The sequence below is a fragment of the Phoca vitulina genome, unplaced genomic scaffold, assembly GCF_004348235.1.
Source record: "Phoca vitulina isolate PV1807 unplaced genomic scaffold, GSC_HSeal_1.0 scaffold10, whole genome shotgun sequence".
Lineage (NCBI taxonomy): Eukaryota > Metazoa > Chordata > Mammalia > Carnivora > Phocidae > Phoca > Phoca vitulina.
In genome coordinates this window covers 7,092,436-7,118,124 of record NW_022589713.1, presented here as the reverse complement: position 1 = coordinate 7,118,124, position 25,689 = coordinate 7,092,436, and the positions used below count along the sequence as shown (strand labels likewise).

The window sequence follows — 25,689 nt, the reverse complement described above, 5'->3', positions numbered from 1 at the left end:
TGGGCGATCGAGGCTTCTAATTATGTAGGATGTCAGTCATGAGGATAAATGTACAGCATAGGAAATATAGTCAATCATAATTTAAATATTGCATGGTGACAGATGATATACTTATCAGCACAGCATAACATATAGACTTTGAATCACTATGTTGTACATCTGAAGCTAATGTAATATTATTTGTCAACTATATTTCAATTAAACAAAAAAGCATGATATAATAACAAACATAGAATTCATCATCATAGGTCCCAGAACAACACAGCTCAGATCTGAAGGTCAGAGTAGAGTTTCATCTGGCAAAGTTTCATAAATTTGGGCTTAATCCAGAACATCCCTATATATCTCACAAATGATTATGGAACTTCAACTGGCAATCTTTCTAATTTGTGCAATGTCCCTTGAGCACACTTACCTGTTGCAGCAAAATCTGTGTGAAAAATCAAATAAAACGTGACAAAAAAGCTCCCTTCTAGTTTATCTTATCTTTAAACATTTTAAAGTACACAATATGCAAACAGAAAAGTGCATTTTGCTGACATGCTAATGTTTCCTAAAGATAGGTCTATGTTCAAATACCCAGAATCTGTGAATGTTACCAATTTTGGAAAAATGTGTCTTTGCATATACAATTAAGAATTTTGAGAGATTATCCTGAATTGTCCAGGTGGACCCTAAATGTCGTCATAAGTGTCTTTGTAAAAGAGGCAGAGAGAGATTAGACACATATAGATGCAAGGTTGACATGAATATGGAGGCTGAGATTGAAGTGATACCATCTCAAGCCAAGGAGTGCTGGCAGCCACGAGAAGGTAGAGGGAAGGAATGGATTTTGCCCTAGAGTCTCTGGAGGAAATGTAGGCCTGCTAACACCTTGATTTCAGATATCTAACATCTAGACATGTAAGAGAATGACTTTCTTTAGCATCCCTAGGCAACTATTACATGCATAAAACAATGTGTATAGCTCAATGGATTATTGAAAAAGCTAGTATTGATAACTACTGTCTAAAATCAATAAAGATTTCCAACACCCTTATAAACCTCCTCTCTCTCTTCTTACCACAAACTTCTCCACTGAATTATCTTGGTTTCTAGAACCATAGTTCACTTATGCCTGTTTTGAACTTTAATAATTCACACTTATCTTTTGTAAGGCTTTTCTCCCTCTGTGTTACAATATAAGTTTTGTCATTGTTGCTGTGATTAGCTACAGTTTGTTTTCATTAGAGAATATTATTGTAGGGCTAATCCAGAGTTTATCCACTATTGTACTGAGGAGGCATTTGGGTTGTTTCTAAGTTTAAGTCATTATAAACAATGAATATTCTTATACATTGTTCATACAGGCACATCCTCCTTGCTGTCTTCCTATTTTTCTTCCTATATATTCCCAGATATAACTGCTGGGTTATAGGGTTTGCATATATTCAACCTTAGCAGATAATGCCAAACAATGTTGTTATACTGATTTACACGCAGTACCACCAGTGTGTGAGGATTCCTAATGCTTTATATCATCTCCAGGATTTGGTATTATTAGTCTTTTAACTTTCAGGGTTTTTTGTTGTTTTGTTTTAGTTGTTCTTTGGCAGTATAAATGCATATTGTAGATCTTTAAAATATATATATTTATATATATATAAGAATACATACAAAAAGTATAAAACTCATAAATGTACAACTCAATGAAGTGAAAGTATCCATGATACTAATGTCATCCAAATCAAGAACATTACTAGCATTCCAGAAGTTTTTCTTGTACTCGCTGTACACACTCTTCCCATTCCTCAAAGATAACCAATAACAATTCTACTCTATGAATAGTCTTGCTTGTTTTTGAACTTTGTATTAACAGGATCACATAAAATGTACCTTTTGCTCTATGTTGACAGGGCCTAGAAAAAGTGACAGCCCAGTAGCTAATGCCCAGGCCTTAGGTTTTGAGTATCATTCTCCAGTAAAATAAACCAAGATTCTTTGGAGAAATGGCTGACTTTATAAGGCTGATTTCAAAAGGACTTAGATGTCATCCTGACATAATGCTTAATGGTCAAAACTAGAACTGGAGCAATGAAATAGAGTATTACATTATAATCCAAAGAATAAAATGAATGTCCATGAGTTCATGCTAATATAAATAAATGATTGCATAAGTAAATACATGTTGGAGAAGGGACAAATCTTCCTTACAGAAGAATTCCAACTAAATGTAGAAGGAATGAGGGAAATAGAAAATCCCCATTGTAACACCACAGTAATAATTGCTGCAAGCAAATTTCATTGATGTATGCTAAAATTACTGAATGAGGGGTGCCTGGGTGGCTCAGTTGGTTAAGTGTCTGCCTTCGGTTCAGGTCATGGTCCCAGAGTCCTGGGATGGAGTCCCACGTCAGGTTCCTTGCCCAGCAGGGAGCCTGCTTCTCCCTCTGCCTCTCCCCCTGCTTGTGCTCTGTTTCTCAAATAAATAAAATCTTTTAAAAAAATAAAAATAAATAAAATTACTGAATGAAATTTTAAAGACAAACACGATATGTGAATAACCTCTAGTAATCTTCCTGAAAATATTTATTAACTACTCTGGTGGTTTTACTATATGTCCACAAATTCTTTGATTTTCTTCTCTAGAAGGTGAAACTTAATTCCCCTTTCCTTGAGTATGGGCTGGATTTAAGGACTTTCTAATGAATAGAGAATGGAAGGAACCAAGTAATAACATTACAGTGGAGAAACCTGACAGATGTCACCATAATCAAATGATTGAGGTTAACATGACAAGTCATTTCATAGTATACACTCCCTCATATGATACAATGAGAAAGGTGCTTTCCATCTGTGATGTTCTTCTCAAAGACCTATAACGTCAGTCTAATAATGAGAAAGCATTAGACAAGTCCAAACTGAGGGACATTCTACAAATCACCTGATGAGTACTCCTCCAAAGTGTTAAGGTCATGAGTGATATGGAAAGCCCAAGAAAATATCCCTAATAGATTAAAGGAGACTGGGGCGCCTGGGTGGCTCAGTCGTTAAGCGTCTGCCTTCGGCTCAGGTCATGATCCCAGGGTCCTGGGATCGAGTCCCGCATCGGGCTCCCTGCTCCGCGGGAAGCCTGCTTCTCCCTCTCCCACTCCCCCTGCTTGTGTTCCTGCTCTCGCTATCTCTCTGTCAAATAAATAAAAAAAATCTTAAAAATATTAAAAAAAAAAAAAAAAAAGATTAAAGGAGACTAAGGAGACACGATGATTAAATGCAACCTGGTATTCTGGATAAGAACTTGGAATAGAAAAATGACATTGGTGAAATTATTATTTTGGAATATTGCTCCGTCATCAAAAACAATGAAATCTTGCCATTTGTAATGATGTGGTAAGAGTTAGAGTATATTATCCTAAGTGAAATAAGTCAGAGAAAGACCAATGCCAGATGATTTATCTCATATGTGGAATTTAGGAAACAAAACAGATGAACATAGGGGAAAGGGAACAGAAAAAAAAGAGGGAGGCAAACTATAGGAGACTCAACTATAGGAAGCAAACTGAAGGTTGCTGGGGGGGGGGTGGAGGGCTTGGGCTAAATGGGTGATGGGTCTTAAGGAGGGCACTTGTGATGAGCACTAGGTCTTACACATAAGTGATGAATCACTAAATTCTACTCCTGAAACTAATATTACACTATATGTTAACTAAAATTTAAATAAAAACTTGGAACAGGAAAAAAAGAACACACTTATCTTGACAAGCACTAAGAAATGCATAGAATCATTGAACCACTATATTGTACACCTGAAACTAATATTACACTGTATGTTATTTATACTTTAAAAAGGAAAAAAAATCAAAAAATAAAACCATGCACTTTTAAGCAGGAAAATCATATGATTTTGTTTTTGTGACATTCTGGAAAATGCAAACATGTAGAGATGAACAGTTCAATAGTTAATTATGGTAAAGGCTGGTGGGGAGAAGTGGACTACAATGGGACAACAAAAAGGATTTTTTTTTTTTTTTCCAGATAGTGGGACGGCTCTTTATCTAGAGTGTGGTAGTGATCACACAACTCTATTCATTTTTCAAAACTTACAGAACTGTATAACAAAGAGTTAATTTTACTTCACATAAATTTAAAAATAGAATATAAACAACAATTTTAATCGTGTTTTCTGAATAACTTGACAGTAATTTTATACATTGCAAATGTAGATAGAAATATTTTAGATTTTTTTTAGATTTATTTGAGAGTGAGAGCACAAACAGGGGTGGAGGGGCAGAGGGAGAGGGAGGACATGGGGCTCCAGCCCAAGACCCTGAGATCACAGCCTGAGCTGAAGGCAGACACTTAACTGACTGAGCCACCCAGGTGCCTCTGTCGATAGAAATCTATACATATGCAGCTATATACAGAAAACCCTATAGTTTTCTATAGTCCACCAAACAAAATAGAGCCAAAAAGAAAGCACAAATAATTAAACAAAAAAAATACAATTGTAAAAATCTTCTCACAAAGACATCAGACCATGATTATTTTATCAGGAAAAGATACTTTAATCATAAATGCACTATTACAGAATGTAGAAAAGAGGAGTAACTACCACACTATTTTATAAATTTGATACATAACTTTGACACTAAACTCAACAAAGATAGTATGAGGAAGAAAATTATACTTCATTAGGTCTCATGAATTAGGATGCAAAATTAAACAGAAATCTGAATCAAGTAACATATAGAAGTAAAAAGATGCTTCATCAGGACCGAGTTGAATTTATTCCACAAATTCAGTTTGGATTTAACACTAGAAAATTAAGTCAATAATCACAGTAAAATACTAATGTATTAAAGGAGAAAAGCTATTCAAATATCTCAATACAGGAAAAAACTTTTGATAACATTCAACAATTAGTCATCAATTTTTTTAAAAAGTTAGCCAACTAGGAATAAAAGGAAACTTCTTTGCCTTGATATAGCATCCCACAAAAACTTAAGGCAAACATCTTACTTGATGGTGCAGTGTTGAAGCTGTGCTTTTAAAATCAGGAACATAACCATAGCATTCATTGTCCTCACTTGGGTTCAATCTCTGGCTAGTAAAAGAGCAAATTTTATGTATGTACTTTTTTGTATAAAATATATATATTTATTATATAGAATATACTAATACATATATTTTATATTTATATATATAAATTTGTGTGGGGATGTTGAAAAGGAAAAAAAAAACCTTCATTAATCTCAGGTAATAAAATTGTCTACCTCAAAAATCCAAAGGGAGTCCAAATAAATTATTAGACTTGGCAAGTTTGGTAGACACAAAGTCAGTATATGTAAATAAATGGTTTTGCTATATACAATTTAGAAATGTAATTTCAAAAATGTAATTCAAATACATAAGTACCTAAGAACAATTTTAACAATGATGTATAAAACTTTAAAGAAGTATGAAACTTGATTAAAATTTTAAAAAGTAAAATAGATATAAAGCACCAATAAATACAACAGTGCAATATTGGTGTAGGGAGAAAAAAAATCAGTCTGTGGAAATTAAAGTCTCGTAACAGACTCAAGCAATATGGAAACTTCATTTATGAGGTATGTGACATTGACTTTTCAATTAATTGGGACAATTGCTTAGCTGTATAAGGAAAAAAAATTGACCTCTACCTAATGCTGTGCAAAAAAGTCAACACAAATTATAGTCTTTTGAGTCTGGTTTCTTTTGCTTAGCATAATGAATTGAAGATTTATCCATGTTGTTGACTACATCAGTAGTTTGTTGCTTTCATTGTTGAACAATAACCCATTGTGTGATATACTACAGTTAACTATTCACCAGTTGAATATTTTTGTTGTTTCCAGTTTCTGGCAATTGTAAGTAAAGCTGCTATAAACACTTATGAATGAGTTTTTGTGAAAAAGCTTTTATTTTTCTTGGATAAATAGAAGTTCCATCATTGGATTATATGATATGTTCTTTTTTTTTTTTTTTTTAACATTATAATCAACTTCTAACATTTTCCAAGGTGGCTGTACCATTTTGCATTTGGACAAGAAACATTTAAGAGTTCTAGTTGCTCTGCATCTTCATCAGCACTTGTGTTAGTTTTCTTGAATTTAGCCATTCTGTTAAAAGTGAAGTCTCATCACTGTTTTATTTTGCGTTTCCCTAATGACTAATGATGTTGAGCATCTTTAATGTGTTTATTTGCAATCTATATCTTTTTTGATGATGCTTCAGTTAATCCTTTTTCCCATTTAAAAAATTGTTTTCTTATCCTTGAGTCTTGATAGTACTTTATATATTCTGGGTATAGGTCTTTCATAAAACATGTTTTACAAATGAAAACCTATCTTTTCATTATAATAGTGTTTTTTGAAGAAGTTTTTTTTTTAAGGTGTCTTCATCTTTTAGAGATATTGTGAAATATGAATGGATGATTATGACTTGATGCCTGGGATTTTTGTAGATTCTTGGGGATTTTCTACAGACATTTATGTCAATTGAAATTAAAGATAGCTTCCCCCCCTCCCCATCTGTAATCAATTTACTTATATTCTTCATAAATCCCAATTGGTTGTAATGTTTTATCTTTTTTTATAATTATTTCTGTATTTGATTGATATGGTTTCAGGATTTGTGCCCACATTCATGAGCTATACTGATTTTGAACTTTCTTGTTTTTGATTTTGGTATTGGGGTTATGTTGGTCTCACAAAATAAGTTGGGAAGTTTCACAGTTCAAGTTGCGTAGAATTGATAATATTTCTACCTTAAGGAATTGATCCATTTCATCTAAATTCTTAAATTTATGGGCAAAGAGTTGTTCATAGTATTCAATCATTACTTTTTTAAAGTGTCTATAGATCTGCAGTGATGTTTCTTATATTTTATATTTTTGTAATTTGTGTCTTTTTTGCTTGTTTAGCTCTGGTAAAGATTTATCAACCTTACTTATCTTTTCAAAGAATTAGCTTTTGGTTTCACAGATTTTCTGTATTGTCTTCCTATATTCAATTTCATTGATTTCTGCTCTTACATCCTCTCTACTTACTTTGGATTTAATTGGCTTTTCATTTTCTAGTTTCCTAAGATAAAGCTTAGGTTATCAGTTTGAGAGGTTTTTGTTTGTTGTCTAATGTAAGACTTCACTGCTATTAATTTCCCTGTAAGCACTGCTTTAGCTATATCCCAGAAATTTTGCTAAGTTGTATTTTCATTTTCATTCAGCTAAACATATTTTCTACTTTCTGTTGAGAATCCCTCTTTTGACCCATAGGTTATAAGTATGGTGTTCATTTCCAAATCTTTGGGGATTTTTCTGTTATCTGTTTTTAATTTCTAGTTCAATTCTGTTATGTTATGGAACATATTTTATATAATTACAAGTCTTTTAAATTTATTTAGGTTGGTTTTATAGTCTAGAATATTTTTTAATGTAAATGTTTCATGTACAGTTGAAAAGAATATGTACTCTGCTGTAGTTGGGGACAGCATTTTATAAATGTAAATTAGTCTGAGTTGGTTGAATGAGTTTGGGTTCTCTAGATCCTTGCTGATTCTGTTTATTGATCTAGGAATGTTAACATTTCCAACTACAATCTTGGATTTGCTATTTCTCCATTCAGTTCCAATTTTTTTCCTTTGTGTATTTTGAAGCTTTTGTATTAGTTTTCTGTTGTTGCCTAACATAGCACTACAAATTTAGTAGCGTAAAATAATAGCCATTTATTATTTCCCAGTTTCTGTGGGTCAAGACTTCAGCTTGGGGTCTTACAAGGCTAAAATGTTGCTAGCCTCATCAGTGATGGCATCTGAGACTTGAGGTCCTCTTGCAAGATCACTTAGTTTCATGATATTGTATATCTGAGGTCCCAGTTTTCTTGCTGGTTACTGACTGGGGATTATTCTTAACTCCTAGAGGCCCCCACAATTCCTTCCATATAGTGCTTTCACAGACCATCTCACAACATGGTGCCATACTTCTTTCAAAGCCAGCAGGAGAGCTTTCTGTTTAGGAAAAGACCAGTTACTCCTTTAAGAGGTTTTGTTTTTCCTGCTTAAATCAGACTCACAAAGGAAAATCTTCCTTTTGATTAACAAAGTAAAAAACTGACTTGGAAACTTTAATTACATCTGCAAAATCCCTTCATCTTTGCCAGATAATGTAAACTAGTTCCAAAAGCAATATCCCAACATGTTGCAAGTCTTGCCCACACTTAGAAGAAATTATACAGGGTATGTATACCAGCCGGTGGGGTGGTAGTCATTTTGGAATTCTGCCTACCACAACTTTGTTAGATGCATGTATATTTAGTATTGTTAAAACTTCATGAACTGGCCCATTTAGCGTTATCTAATGCTCCTCTCTACTCCTGGTAATTTTATTTGCCTGGTATTAGTTGTATTAATATAGCCACCACAAATTTCTTTTGATTGGTGATTGTATGGAAGAGCATTTCCTTTAACTTATCTGTTTTATTAAATTTAGAGTAAATATGTCATTGTTTTCAATCTGACAATCTTTTTTAGTGTGTTCAGACCATTTATATTTAATGCAATTATTGATATAATTTATATTCACCATTTTGTTTTGTTTGTCTACTCTTCTTTTTGACTTCCATGCTTTTTGTTGGATTAATTTTTAAATTCCACTCACTGGCTTTTTGTCTATTTTTTATATTATGTTTTAGTAGCCTTTTTAGGGATTTTATCAGATATTTATATATCAAACATATAAACATTCATATATATAACACACAACTTTCACAGCCTCCTTTATAGTCTTAAAATTTTTTAACTTCAAATAAAAGTAGAAACACAATTATGTGTCTTCATTCTCTACCCTGTTATAATTATATATATTTCATTTATACATTGAAAACACTACCAAGAAATGTTATAATTTTTGCTTTCAATAATCATTTTTTCTAATAGAAAAAAATATAAAAGTCTATTTATCCTGATATTTATCATTTCTGTTTTTCTTTCATTCCCAAAGTTCCAAGTTTGATTCTCATATCATTTTCCTTCAACTTGAGGAACTTTCTGTAGTATTTCTTTTAGAGAGAATCTGCTGGAAAATAGTTTCCCTTCTGAGAATGTCTTTATTTTTGAATATTTTCTTTTGATACAGAATTTGATATAAAACAGTTTTTTTTTTTTTCAGCAATTTAGTGATGCTTTCCTACTGCCTTCTAGCTTTTATGGTTTCTTATGAGAAATATGCTGTTATTTAAATAATTGTTCTACCACAAGTAGTATTTTGCTTTTCCTTGGCTGTTTTCATGATTTACCATCTTTTGTTTTCAGCAGTTTAATTACAGTATGTCTGAACATGATTTTATTATGTTTAGAGTGTGGTGAGCTTGAGTCTATAAATTTATGTCTTTTACCAAATTTGGGAAGTTTTCATCTTTTTTTCAAGTACATTTTTTTTCCATTCCAATTCATGTTTTCTCTCCTTCCCTGACTCCAGTGACACAAATTTTAGACATTTTGTCCTTGTCCTGCATGTCTCTGAAGCTCTATTTTTCTTTCAATGTCTTTTCACTGTTCTTCAGAGTGGGTAATTTTTATTTTAACTATTTTTAAGTCCACGACCCTCTCTCCTCAGTCATCCCCATTCTGCTATTCAGTACATCCATTTAAGTTATTTCCAGGGGCGCCTGGGTAGCTCAGTCAGTTAAGCATCGTCTTTGGCTCAGGTCATGATCTGATGGGTCCTGGGATAGAGCCCCGCATCAGGTTCCCTGCTCAGCAGGGAGCCTGCTTCTCCCCCCTGCCTGCTGCTCCCCCTGATTGTGCCCTCTCTCTGTCAAATAAAATCTTAAAAAAAAAATAGTTATTTCCAATATCATTTTCCATTAAAATTATATTTGATTTCTATTTTTATGAATATTTACATTATTTTCATAGTTATAAAACCAATTTCAAGGTTGATATCTGCTAATTCCAACACTTGAGGAATCCCAGAGTTTGCATCTGTTGATTGGCTTTTCCATTGAGAATTGGTCACGTATTCATTTTGTAAAATTATGTGAGATAATTTTGGATGTTATTATGGAGACTTTAAATATGTTGTGAGATTAGGGGCCCATTAAAAATCCTCAGAAGGTTGATTGTTTTGGTTAAAAAGAAATCCACCCATGTGGTTCAGAATGCAAGTTCTGTCTTATTTTCTGTGGGTACTGGTTCCAGTGTCAATTCAGTTTTTTATTTTTATTTTTATTTTTTTATTTTTTTCAATTCAGTTTTTTAAAACCCTTTGTTATATTTGAGTCTTTCAACTCGGGAGTTAGTCTGGAACACAGTGCAGTTTATGTGATAATAGAGTTCTCAAAATCTTTGCTATGCTTTTGTGTCTCTTTTCCACTCATGCAATGCAGTCATGGGGTTAACACTGGGATTGTCTCAGTTCATACACCAAATAGGGAGATCTGCTTTTCTAGCTCTCTCTCATGAATTTCTCTTCACTTCACAACTCCCAGAGGCCAGTTTTCTCTGAAAAGAAAAATGGTTTTCTCTCAGTTTTAACTCCTTCCACCATCACCTAATTCCTTGAAACCAGGGCTATTCTCAGGGCAGAAAGAAAAAGTGTTAGAAGAAAAAACAATTTCTCCCCATAATCACTGGCCAGAGTAACAGATTAGCTTTCAGGATTTTAGGGATCTGTGCAACCACTTTTGCTATCATAGCTAGTTCTATGTCTGGGGCTCATCTTTAGCCTGGACTGGGAGAGAAAGAGAGAAAAAAAAGAATAAAAAAGGAAGGGGATTTCCTTGATTCTCTCTCTCTGGGGTGCCATCTGCCATGTCATAAGGACATTCAAATAACTCTGGAAAGACCCGCACAGTGAGGAACTGACTTTCTTGGCAAATAGAACTGAAATCTCTTGCCAATAGCCATAAGAATGAATTTGGAAGCACATCTTCCAACCTCAGGCAAGCCTTAAGATGGTGCAGCTCCATCCAGCAACTGGATTGTAAGTTAATAGGAGACCTTGACTCAGAATCTCCCAGCTATATGGCTTTCACATCGCTGACTCACCAAAACTGTGAGATGATAAATGTTTGTTGTTTTAAGCCACTATGTTTTGGGAGGTAAATTGTTATACAGCAGCAGAGGACTAAAACATAGTACAAAAAGGGAACATTATAAAGAAAAGAAAAAAGAATCAGAATTTATACTGTAGTTCTGTTTCTAAGTTATTACTAATGTCTAATACTTCATTAAAAAGGGAAAATAAACACTAGATTTTCTAAATTTAGCAGCTTTAGAATATCACATCTACAACTCACCTTCTCCAAAGTGCCTTATAAAGTTTTCTTTCTTAGAAAGATCCCAGATTCTCAAAAGTATTCTTTTGGTTGATGTAAATACTAATTTGACCCTAATTCTACAATGCTAAATCCCATCAAAGAAAAAAAAAAAAAAAAAAAAAGAGGAAGAAGAAATAATGATTTAGAAAATTCTACCTAAATGTAAAAATTTCTAGCTATCAAGTTAGGGAGAAAGACAGGATTGGGGGAGTGGTGTATGCAAAAAGCCCTATATCTTGAATGAGAATGCCTTCAAATTCCTATTAAAACATTAACTGCATTTAAAAAGTCATAAAGGCAGTATTAACTAATTCAAGTAACCAAAAACTTGGAACTTTCTCCCCCTCTGCATTGTTTGGTGATGACTTTTTGAATTGTTGTGGAAAATTTGGGGGCGATTTTATGAGTAAATAACAAATATGATTCAATGTTACAATTCTCTACTTCAGTTCAGTATTTAATAATCACATCTCTACTTCAATTGTATTTGACTGGAGTCACAGGGTAATTATCTTTAATACTGAAATTACTGGAAAGTTTAAATTTGCTCACAGATTCTGCCCTAAGTACAGCTTACTTTAATGACAACTCTTTTGCTCCTCAGTGGTAATGAATTCCATTATGCCTCTGTAAAACACATGTGCCAGGATTTGTTGGCAAACGAGATAATCAGCAGAGTTTGTCTAACAATTGTATTTTCTTTAAAGCAGTGCCATTCAATTGCAACCACATTTTAGGGTAAAATATTCCACATGTTTTTCAGCAACCTTCTGGGAAAACTCAGTACTTTTTGTAATTCAATATTGGGCTTTTTGAGAAGCATATAATGAATCAATGGAGAGCATACTCAGTGTATGCATAATAAGAAAGAACATTCTCCTAATCTGACTATACTTACTATCATATGGAAGAAAAACGCCAATACATACATTGAAGTTTGAAAAACATTCATGCTTTTCATCACAATGTAAGACTTACAAACATGTTCTGACTTTTTTCCTTCAAGTAAAATTTATTCTCTGAGCATAACAGATTTAGTACAAATCACTCCAAAACTTTAAATTGCTTCTCTAATTTAGAAGTTATGATTGAAATGGAAAACTTTCTGTGCACAAAGTACAAAATCCTAAATAGATTCTTGGACAACACAGAAGGTCAGTTGCAAAGTGAAAATAGCACAAATACAATTATGTAAAAACTAAACAGGGACCTTCAGAATCAGACCTGTTATGACTGTATGACTGTGAATATGATCTACCATGAATATCAACGGGTATTCAGGACTTATTCAATAAAAACATATCACGCTAGAAATGGTGGCATTTGAGCAATAACGGCAATTCTACATTATCCATGGCAATATTAGAGGTAAAGAAGTTATTGAGGCTGACAAATAATCCACAAGTTTAATTTTCACTCCTTTTTTCCATCAGACTTTCCCTAGAGGAGCTAATAACAAGCAGGCCAGATGGCTAATTTGATCTTCACCTTTTTTATTTCCCCTTCCTACCCATAGCTGGAAATATGCCTAAGGAGTAAAATGGCCAAAAGTCATTTAGCCAGAAGAGGAGAAGGGGAACACAAGCCAAGATTGTGGATTACTCACAAATTGGATACTTAACCACCAAATAATGTATTTTTCCTGAAACTGATGAAATGTACGAGACACAATATTGTATGTGTGTGTTGTGTGTGTTGTGTGTGTTGTGTTGTGTGTGTATTCCCACTTCCTACTACATCAACAGTGGGCTAAGTGGGACCACCAAAGTTTTGTCCTCTACTTCTGATCTTTGGATTACTATCATATTTGCTTACATCTATAATGCTGCTGGTCAATATTAGCCTATGATTAAGTTTTATTCTGATACATGGCATCTATAGAATGCCACAGCAGGAAAGAACTTATGAAATACTTTGAATATATGGCCCTTCTAGAAGCCATCTTTGCCCCTGAATGAGAGGACAAATTCCTTGTTGGCTTGTATGCATGATTCTATAAGGTAGGTACTATTTGAAGGTCACACAGCTTGTCAGCAGCTCTGAAGTACCATTAGCTACATGATATTAAGGATATATTTGACAGACGAAGCTATCAGAGTAAGCAGCCAAATTAAAATTTTAGACACATTTTAGGTTTTGGTGGGAAATGAGCTAAAAGCAGACAACCATTATAGAAACTGAATAGGAGGTCATGGCTGGGAAAAATGAGGTGCACGCCGCCCCAATCCCCACCACAATGAACCTTTCTGTATTTTCAGAAAGTGTACTTAGACTTGAATATTGTGATTATTTCAATTCCAGCAGCTCAGTTTCATTCAATAGAGGTGAAAGTTGGTTCAGGAATGGGCTGCTAAAATGGTCATTTGGGCTCACATTGAATTTTATTTTGTAGGATTTTATTTGCAGAGATTTTTAACTTGAATGTTTACTTTTAAAATTTCTTTAAAAAAAGTTCTTAATATGCAAAAAAGAGCCATAGGATGCATTTATATCTAAAATGGTAGCAAGTAAGTGCATCTTAGTCTTGTACAGGTTTCCTGCACATCTGCAGATAATCAAACATTTGTCTAAATGAGAGAAAGCAGACAATTCCTTTGGCTATGTATTTCACTTGAATTATTAATCTTGTTGAGAGAATCTGGAACCAAAAGCATTATACCCAAAACAATTCTTTCATTTTATTTGACTTAAAAAAAAAGCTTGCCAGTGCTCACAGATCTTTTGCTAAAAGGTAATGCTGACAGAGAACTAAGTGAAAGCATACATTTAGAATACCTAATTTATTGATGTCAGTTTGACACTGGCAGGGAACTTTGGTATTGTTTTCTACAATAGAAAACATGGAGCATCACACAGTGAATCTTTCCAAGAATTTAGAGAACTGATTTTGCTTCCTCCCACCCAATTCTCAGTAATAACAATTAAGGATTACAATAGCATTTTTGCTCAGAGAGCAGTTTGCTGAGGTCTTTGAAGTCAGAGAATGTGCCTTCCATATCTGTGGCATGCTCTATAAATCTTGTGTTCATAGTGGATGCCTAATTAGTATTTTTATTTTAATAAATAACTTTTGGTCCCTTAAGAGTCATGGAGATGAGAGACTGTACCTGGGATCCCAAGTCTCACTGGTGATGCTCTTACCTCTGCCCTTTGCGCTCAGGTAGTTCAGCTCACACAGTGGTTTCAAGTGTCCCATTTGCTCCAACTCTATAACTTCTGATGGGGTATAAATACACTTCATCTGAGCTGATGTGTCTGAGCTGTGAAAACCAACAAATAAAATATGGACCCTACAGGCAAAGAAATTTACATCTAAATGGCCTACTGCCATGTTACAAATAACATCAAATTATAATTCTTAGTTTAGTGTAAGAAACTTGGTATCCTTAGATTTGGGCTGGACTGAAGCTTAATGATTTTACTTTGAATGAAAGAAATTAGTGTAAATATGACATGGTGGTACAGAACTATATTATGTTTTTGAAAGTGATCATTTAAAAATATGCATGATTATTTAATATCAATGCTATTAGTTACTAATGAATTCTATTTATCCATTGTAGAAGGTCCAACTGGGTATCTACTTAGGAATATTACTTTGATGGTTAGAATTATCCTACTGAAAAGCCATATAACTATTAAAACATGTCATCCCAATTGTTGGTTTACACTAGGTTTATCCCTTAGTCTGTAAAGCTTTAAATTACTACAAAGTTTGATAAATCCAGTAGATTATCTGCCCTTTAGGAAAAAAAAGACGGAATCTGTGTGTGTGTCTGTTTCCTAAGCATTAAACACAGTGACTGATACATGACAGTTATTGTTTGAAAAATGGACCAATGTATTTCGTTATTATTTTGACTTGCAAAAAAAAATTACCTTACTGCCAAATTTTACATGGCGATGGTATCTTAATTTTGTTAAGGAGCAGACCACCTTGGAAATAACAAAACCCAGACATATCTGGTTGTTAGATAATATAGGGCTGGACACGAGAGTGGGGAACAGTAACTACAGATATTATACATGCTAATGTGTCCAGCTTTTTAAATCCATTTTCTTGGATAATTCTTCCAATGCTCACAATATCTACAAGTAGGAATTATCATCCCATTTTACAAATCAAGACTCTAGAAATCAAGAAATTGAGACCCAAAAAAGCAATGATAACAAATGGCTCCAGAGCTTGGTGGTTACAACGAAGAATTCTTTCTCACAGATGTTACGTGTCCACCGCACATTTATAGGTATACTCCATCTCATCTTTACCTGGTACTCAGCCTCAAGGAGCAGCCCTTATCATGGTTATTGTCAGACTCGTGGCACTGATTATTTAAAAAAAAAAAAAAAATCACAATAGATCTTGAGTTGCTTCTTAAAGGTTGTGTCCAGATCACTTTTATTCATTTATTACTGGTCAAGACAAGTCACATGGCTAAGCCTGATTTCAAGGAAGCATAGATGTACAATCCTCCCATGGAGAGAACACCTCAAAAAGGTGGGGGGGATGAATAATTTGAACAAGAATACAATCTGCAAGTGTAGTAACAAGAGCTGACCTGATTACAAGCCTGTGGCTAATAGCAAAACAAAAAGATCTCTGTCCAGAAATGCAAGGGCTGCTTACACCCATGGAGACAACCATGATACTTTTTTTCCTTTTGTTTTCTTAGCTTTTCCTTACACCCCTCTGTCTTCTGCACTTCTCCCACACTGACTAGGATTTGAATTCCAGCTCATTTAGGAGCTGAATCAAGTTGTCGGTCTCTTCTATGCTTGTCAAATTAGCCTCTCTGAACTGTGTGTGTGTGTTTTCATTTATAAAATAGGGATTATCATAATACCTACTTTCCAGGAATAGAGATATTGAAAATAATGCACTTAATATGTGTGTATGCAATGGGTATATTTTTAAAAAATGAGATGTAGGGGCGCCTGAGTGGCTCAGTCGTTAAGCGTCTGCCTTTGGTTCAGGTCATGATCCCGGGGTCCTGGGATTGAGCCCCGAGTCAGACTCCCTGCTCAGTGGGAAACCTGCTTCTCCCTCTCCCACTCCCCCTGCTTGTGTTCCCTCTCTTGCTGTCTCTCTGTCAAATAAATAAAATCTTTAAAAAAAATGTGATGCAGTATTACCATTCAGGGAACTATACTCAGCAAGTTAATCATCAGAAAGTGAATTCCTTTGTATATTAGAATATTCCTCAAGCTTGAAATCTAAGGATGGCATGACAGTATGTGTGTAGACTCCTTAGTTTGAGAAATGCTGAGTTAGTGGCTTGTCCAAAGTATGTAGAATGTAGATAGGTAGATAGACATTTTAAAGATGCTGTGCAACACAATATTTTTATATTCTGACAAATTTCTACCCATAGTTCAGAAGAAAAAACAAACACAAAATGATAATCGATAGATCTGTATCTCAGACATGGTTAATCAAGTCCCATAGGAAGCATTAAATGTTTGTGTAGTTAAAAATCTGAAAAGTACAGGTTTACAAACTTCTGTTTCCTTGACCTTTTCATACATATATTGTTTATATAATTTTAACATTGATTTTTGGGGAAAAAAAGCCAAACAGCTCTCTTTTGCTATTGCCAGTTACACAGTGAAGTGATAACAATAGCTCAGCATTTATTTTTCAGCATGTTTCTCTTTATTCTTCTCTAGTTTAAACCAAAGTCCCAGATTGGACTCATCATTCTTTACAGACCTAAAAATCGCTAAGATGGGGCAATCTCTTGATAGCTCTAACTCTGCACTTGTATATCCAGCCTCATAATTGCATGTAATGATGGTGTATTTTGCCTAAGTGTTCATATGAAGCTTTTGACTCTCCATAGCTGTGTTCTATGGAGCCAAAAATACAACTAATTGGTTTTCTTATCTGCAAAATGTCAAGCAACAAGTTTTATCAATTTTTTTTTTTCACTGTGTGAGGATGTAGAATTGATGACTTGGCCAGAATTTTTTCATAGCAACAAGAAAAACAGATTCAGGAGAAAAATGATCATTTTTTTAACAAATTCTTTGTCTAAAAAAATTATCTGGGACTTTAGAGAAAGTTGTGGATTTAAGTGGTGTGTAGGAAGAAGAACCTATGGAATAACGCTTGTATTTTAGTCATTCTTGGCCCAGTATTTTGGCATAGTATATGCAGTTTTTCAATTCCACTAAACACAAACAAAAACTGCCTCAATAGATTTTGCCACACCTCCCTCCTGTTTTCAGCTAAGCCTCACTGAGGAAAAATCCAGAGCAGAGGGTATTTCTATTTATGTAATGTCCCAATTTTCCATTTAAATAGCAATATTATGAAGTTACTGTATATTATTACTTTTCCTAGTGCTTTAAAATAGTTTGAGACTTGAAATAAGACTTGCGGTTTCCAATATTGGCAGGCTTGGTTATTTGGACCAAACTTCTTAACCGAAAAGAACTAAAAACTTCAAATAAAGTATTAAAATAATCCTTCTTGAAACTATGGAGCTAACAATACAGCAAGGAAATGCTGGCCAAAAAGTTGAAATGAAAACAGGAACATAGAGTGTTAAGGAAACCTCAGAACTGTTTATGTCCTGTGGACTTTTGTGACTTTAGCAAATTTAAACTTTCATTTTGAAAACCTCTTTAGTGAGAGGGATAGAGATTAAATGCCTTTGTCTAACTGAAGTCAGAATCTAATAGCAGACTCCCCCCAAAATAAGTTGGGATTCCAGCATCACTCCTAGAGTAAATCAGAAGTAGAAAAACCGTCACAGCCCTCGCAGCCTGAGATCATATCACAAGGAAATAAATTTCAAGTCTTGAACATGAAATAAGGGGTCCCAGGTTGGTGGTGCAAAAGCAAAGGCAAATCTTTTCTAGAGAAAGAAACCTTCTTCTTAAGCTCCAGTAAGTTTGCAAGTAAAATGAACAGTATACAGTCAAGGATGATCAGGCTCACTAGGAAGACATAAGGAGTGAGAATAAGCAGAATCAACAAAAGCAGATTCAAAGAGCTTCACATGTCAAAAATACCAGTCATAGAGGTTATAATTCAAGATCTCAATGTAGGAGGATCCTGAACTCACCTCCTCCCATGAACCCACCAATCTACACCTACATACAGAACATTTTTCTCTGGAAAAAACAATCAAACAAAAACCAAATTAGCTAAAGGACTCCTACACATTGGGCAAATGAGAAAAAGAAGGAAAAAAAATCAAAATGGGTGTAAGAGGCTGAAACACAATCTCACTATAAACCACACTCCTGATGTGGTGACCCACAATTGAGAGCAAACACACAACTCCAAGCTTCTCCCTTAGTAGCAAACACCCCACATCTGGTACCTTTGAGAGAGGAGCCTCCAAAATTTGAGAGATGAGCCTCCAAAACTTGAGAGATGAGCCTCCAAAACTTGAGAGATGAGCCTCCAAAACATGTAGCTTTGAAAGTTAACAGGGCTTGTGTGACATAACCCACAAGGCTATAGCAAACTGAGCAACAGTTCTTAAAAGGCTTGCATAGACTCAACTGGCTATCCCCTAGGGCACACTGCAAAGGCAGCTGAAATTCACCCAGTCTTTCTGTGAAAGAGGCCTATTTTTCTAATCTTAAAAATTCACCTGAGGGGCAGGCTTCTAATTTAACATACATCTAGAGGACTACTGAAGTACTTCCAAAGACCATGGAGTCCAACAGTACCCTCTTTGAACTCTCTTCCTGCCTTGCTCCAGGAAACTGGAATCTCCTGGAAAGGAGCCTGTATGGTGCCCCAGTTTTTGCAGCTACCACCCAAGGAACACCCCCTTGATTGTCTGGCTCTGGTGGACAGTGTGACTTACATTAATGGATCCCACAAAACTGTAACAAGCAGAGAAGGGGTTCTTAATTGGCCACTCTCCAGGGCACAGCACAGAGACAGAGACTGAAATACACCTAAGTCTTTCTGGGAAAGAGGCCTATAACTTATGTTTTTGGGCCTAAGAAACAGGCTTCTAATTAAACACACATCTAGGCACAGACTACAATCATCTCCAAAACCCAGGGAGTTTGCTGGGTACCATCTTTACACTTTCCCTCTGCCCTGTCCCAGGCTGCTGGGGTCTCTGAGAAAGGAACTTATGCACATATCTGGTGGCTTGGCTTTTATAGTTGCCACCCAGAGGACACATCCCTGATAGCCTGGCTCTCATGGCCAGTGGGTCTTATGTTCTCAGGTTTATTGGGATGGTAACAAAGAAACAGTTCTTAATTGGCTATCACCCTAGGGACAAGCATCAAGGGAACAGCCATAAAGGCCTATCTCCCAGGCTTCCCCTGAAAAATGGAGCTTTACTGGTCTAGCTGCCAATCAGCCTGAATCTAGGTGCTGAGATCTTCCTTTTTAGGACACTGATAGTGGCTCCCAGTGTTTGATGGTATAGTAAGACCTAAGAACAAAATAGGTTGGTTGGACAATCATTAGGGTTTAATAGACAACCAAGAGCTAGGTCAGGGTTGAATAGTAAGATTTCCTACAAGAGGCCACTCCTTTAAGGCTGGGGGAGGTGAGAGTTTGTTGGTGAGTTCCGGTCCAAGATGGCAACATAGGAAGACCCCAAACTCACCTCCTATATAGACACACCAAATCTATTTGTAGAGCAATTCTTCCCAAAGAAGAACTGAGGGCTGGCTGAATAGCTTCTACACAACAAAAAATAGACCCCAGTGAGAATGGCAAGGGAGATGGAGACACAGTAACAAAGGGAACTCCCACCCCAAACACTGCAAACTGAGGTGGGAAGGGATAATAAATAGTGAGGGACCACTGAGTAAGAGACAGGTGGGGCTAGGTAGGCAGAGATAGGTATCAGGTTCACAAAAATCCCCCCAATGGGGAGGTATAAGGAAACCAGAGACAAAGGAACAAACCATCCTGTCCTGGGTATCAGAGGTGGGGTCTTGTAACAGCTGCTTGGGACCAAAAAGGAATACCAGACCCTAAAAAGGAAGTAAAGCCATTGAAGGTGTTATCACTATCCTTACTCAATGGTGCTATCAATAGAGATGTTAAAAGGATTTAAGTTCCCTGGTTAGCTTTCTATAAAAGACCAACCCTAAAAGCCCTCAGTGGGCTCCCTCTCACTCCTGAGAGCTTTTTCTGTAACCTGCTTAATAAACTCCTACTGCTTTACTCACTCTCCTTAGTCCATGAGATTCATTCTTCGACTCTGTGAGACAAGAACCTCACTCTCCCACTTCACCATAAGCAAATTCATCTGTCCTGGGGCACAGAAAAAAAAGGTGCAGTTTAAAAGGGCAATCAGTAAATAAAGAAACCAACCCTAGAACCCTACCAAATACTGGGGGAGCTGCTGGAACTCTTTCTGGGTAGAAGGGCTGGTGAGCCCTAGGGTTTTTTTTTTCCCTGCCACCTTGATAGCATGGATGGGAGCCAGGTTTGTGCACCCTACCTGGTCTCAGTGAGTCCCTGGCCCACACTAGCCCTAGCCATCCCACCAAGGTGGTCCTAGCACAGCACATACTGAAACAACCTGGTCGGTACTCACTACAGTTCCAGCTGTCTTGCTGAGGTGATACAGGTGCAAAGTACCCCAGAATACTCCTGGCAGGCCTGTACTACTTTGGCTTTAGATGGCTTGCTAGGGCACCCCCGGCTCACACCTGCTTTGGCTCCAGCCACCCAGCTAGAGTGCCTCCTATGTGGAGCACCCAGGAACTCCTGCCCCATGCCTGCCTTAATGCCAGCCACCCTCTGAGGGCATCCTCTGCATGGAGTGCCCCGGGATTCCTGGCCTGTGCCCAGCCACGGTGCCCCCTGTGCTGACCACACTTGGACATCCTGATTTGCACCCACTTCAGCTTCAGCTGTCCTGGCAGGGTACCCTCTGCGTGGACAGGCCCAGAATTTTCTGGCCCATGCCCACCTCAGAAACAACTGTCCTTCCAAGGTGCCTCCTGTGCAGCACTCCCAGGACATCCTGGCCCATTCCCTGTCTTCACTCCAGCTGCCCTCACCAGGGCACCCCCTGCGTAGAATGCCCTGGGACACCCCAGCTTTCACCCATTTCAGCTTCAGCTGTCCTTCCAGGACACCCTCTCTGCAGAGAACCCCAGGACCACCCCAGTCCAGGCCCACTTTAGCTCTGGCTATCCCATCAGGGCAGTCCCAGCAAAGTGCCCCAGTCTCTCAGACTATGCCAGCCACAGCTCCAACCAACTACCCAGTCACCAGTCACACACAGGCTACAAAGGGAATGACCATACACAAGACCATTCCTTCAAATTCAGAAGTAGCTATACTGCTTAATTCATGGAAATCAACACATAAAGTCAACCAAATGAGGAGAGAGGGGAATATACTCCAAATGTAAAAAAAAAAAAAAAAAAAAAAAAGAAAACCTCAGAAAAAGAAATGAAATGGTGATAAGCAATATGTCTGATAAAGAATTTAAAGTAATGATCATAAACACGCTCACTGGACTAAAGAATGGAAGAACTCAGTAAAATTCAACAAAGATAGAAAATATAAGAAAGAACCAATCAGAGGTGAAGAATTACTAAAATGAAAAATATATTAGAGGAAATCAATTGATTAGTGGATACAGAAGAGTGAACAGTGATCTGGAACACAGGGTAATTAATGGAAAGAATCCAAGGTGAACAGGAAAAAAAAAGATTTTCAAAAAATGAGGATAGGTTAAGGGATTTCTGGGACACATCAAGCATACAAACATTCACATTATAGGAATCCCAGAAGAAGAGATAGAGAAAGGGACAGAAAACTTAAATAGCTGAAAACTTCCTTAATTGGGGAACAAAAACAGACATCCAGCTTCAGAAAGGATAGAGAGTTCCAAACAAGATGAACCCAAGGAGGTCCACAGCATGACACATGATAATTAAAATGTCAAAGATTAAAGATAAAAACACTTTTAAGAGCAAGAGAGAAGCAAGAAGTTGTGTACAAGGAAAACCTGTTAAGACTATCAGCTCATTTTTCAGCACAAACTTTGCAGGCCAGAACAGAGTGGCATGATATATTCAAAGTGCTGAAAAGAAAAAACCTACTGCCATGAACACTCTACCTGGCAAGGCTATCATTCAGAACTGAAGGAGAGAAAGTTTCCCAGACAAAAGTTAAAGGAGTTTATCACCACTAAAACATATTCACTAGAAATGTTAAAAAGAATTATTTAAGTGGAAAATAAAAGGCCATAACTAGAAGAAAATTATAAATAAAAAGATGTAAAATATGACAAAATATACATAAAATGTGGAAAGGACACTAAAAAAAGTTTTAGAATGTGTGTGAACTTATGTGACCATCAACTTAACATAGACTGCTATGTACTTAGGATGGTGTATGAACCTCATGGGAACCATAAACTTAAAACATGTAACTGATCCACAAAAAGGGAAGGAAAGCTAAACAAAAGTCCTCAATCACAATAGAAGGGAGCAAGAGAAGAAAGGAACAGAGAAGAACTACAAAATGACCAGAAAATAATTAACAAAATGGCAATAAGTACATACCTAGCAATAATTACTTTAAACATAATTGTCTAAATGCTCCAATAAAAAAAACAGGATAGCAGAATGGATAAAAAAAATAAGACCTATCTGTACTCTGCCCACAAGAGATTCATTTCAGACTTAAGGACACATACAACTGAAAAGGAAAGGATGGAAAAAAGATATTCCATACAAATGGAAGTGGGGGGGAAAAACTAGGGTTGTATACTTCTATCAGACACAACAGACTTTAAAACAAAGACTCTAACAAGAGACAAAAAAGAGCATTACATAATGATAAAGGGATTAATCCAAAAAGAGGATATAACCATTGTAAATATCTATGCACCCAACATTGGAGCACCCATATACATAAAGCAGTTATCAACAGACATAAAGGGAGAAACTGAATAGTAATGCAGTAATAGTAGGGGACTTATACCCATGGATAGATCATTCAGATAGAAAAATCAGCAAGGAAACAGTGGCTTTGAACAACACATTAGACCTGAAGGACTTAACAGGTATATGCAGAACATTTCATCCAAAAACAGAATATACATTCTTTTCAAGTGCACATAGAACATTCTCTAAGATAGATCACCTGATAGACTGCAAAACAAGTTTTAAGAAATTTAAGATTTAAATCATATCACATTTCTTTGAGGACAATAGTGTACTAGAAATCTATCACAAGAAAAAGTCAATCACTAATACCAAACTAATAATGTTAAACTAGTAATGCTTTATCTTTATGTCATCATGCTACTAAACAGCCAACAGGTCAATGAAGAAATCAAACAGGAAGTGTAAAAAAAAAAAAATAAACAGAGACAAAGAAAATGAAAACACAGTGGTTCAAAATCTTTGGCACACAGAAAAAGCAGCTCTAAGAGAGGAATTTATAGTGATATAGGTCTACTTCAAGAAACAAGAAAACCTCAACCTCACCTTACACCTAAAGGAAGCCGGGGGGGGGGGGGGCACCTGGGTGGCTCAGTTGGTTAGGCAACTGCCTTCGGCTCAGGTCATGATCCTGGAGTCCCAGGATCCAGTCCCACATCGGGCTCCCTGCTGAGCAGGGAGTCTGCTTCTCCCTCTGACCCTCCCCCCTCTCATGCTCTCTATCTCATTCTCTCTCAAATAAATAAATAAATAAAAATTTTAAAGAAAAAGAAGGAAGCCGGACCACTTTCTTACACCATACACAAAAATAAACTCAAAATGGATAGAAAACCTAAATGTGAGACCTGAGACCATAAAACTCCTAGTAGAAAACATGAGCAGGTATTTGCTATGAAATCAGCCTCAGCAACAGTTTTCTAGGTAAGTCTCCTCAGGCAAGGAAAACAAAAACAATATACTATTGGGACTACATTAGAATAAAAAGTTTTTGCACAGTGAAGGAAACCATTGACAAAACTAAAAGGCAACCTACTGAATGGCAGAAGATATTCGCAAATGATGTATCAAGTAAAGAGTTAATATCCAATATATATATACAGAACTTATACAATCCACCATCAAAAAACCCAAATGATTTGATTAAAACATAGGCAGAGGACTGAATAGATATTTTTTCCAATGAAGACATATAGATGGTCAATAGACCCATAAAACATGTTCACCATCACTGATCATCAGGGAAATGCAAATCAAAAACACAATGAGATATCACCTTATACCTGTCAGAATGGCTAGAATCAAAAAGAAACAAGTGTTGGTGATCATCTAGAGGAAAAAAAAAAAAAAGAACCCTTGTGCATGGCTGGTGGTAGTGTAAATTGGTGTAGCCACTATGGAATATAGTATGAAAATTCCTCAAAAAACAAAATAGAAATGCCATTTGATCCAGTAATTCTACTGCTGGGTATTTACCAAAACAAAGCAAAACCAGTAATTAAATCCTTATATGCATTGCAGCATTATTCACAATAGCCAATATATGGAAGCAACCTCAGTTTCCATTGATAAAGGGATAAAGATGTGGTGTGTGTATATTCACATGTGTGTGCACGCACACACAGAAGTATATTACTCAACCATAAAAAAGAATGAGATCTTGCAATTTGTGATGACATGGAGATACCTAGAGGATATTATGCTTAGTGAAAGGAGTCAGACAAAAAAGACAAATACCATATGATTTCATATACATGTGGAATCTAAAAAAACAAACAAGCAGCAGAAACAGACCCATAAATAGAACTGATGGTTGCCAGAACACAGGGGTAGGAGGTGAGGGGAATGGGTAAAATGGGTAGAGGGGAGTGGGAGATACAGACCTCCAGTTATGGAATGAATAAATAACAGGAATAAAAGGTATAGCATAGGGAATATAGTCAATGGTACCGTGGAAGCATTTTATAGTGACAGTAGCTATAGTTGTGGTGAGCATAAGATACAGATTTACCAAATCACTATATTTTACACCTGAAATTAATGTAACATTGTGTGTCAACTATACCTCAATTAAAAAAATTAAAAACAAGAAATAGAATAATCACTGAAAAAAGGAAAGTCATTTTTAGATGACTGAATATTTTATATTTTTTCTTGTAGTTGTGCATTTGTAGAAAATTTGAAAAAATAAATTAAAAGAAGGAAATAAAGGTGATCAGTTATTCCACCACTCGTAAGTGCTGACTATTAATGGTGGCATGTTGCCATGTATTCTTTCAGGCATTTTTCTAGTTGTGTGGTACAGTTGTATTGTTAGATACATCATACTGAATACACTTTGATAACCTACTGGTTTTTGTTTTTGTTTAACAATTGTCAACATCACTCTTAAAGTCTTCATAGTTCCCAATCACAAACAGAACCATGTATTTTTAGTCAGCTTCAAATTTTCGACATTTATCTTAATATTTGT

General features: G+C 36.0%; 1 protein-coding gene across 1 annotated transcript in view; it reads right to left on the bottom strand.

Moving 5' to 3' along the window:
• The window catches only part of IGSF10 (immunoglobulin superfamily member 10), a 119,028-nt gene that overhangs the window by 78,206 nt on the left and 15,133 nt on the right, over positions 1 to 25,689 (bottom strand). The gene's annotated exons all lie outside the window — the stretch shown is intronic.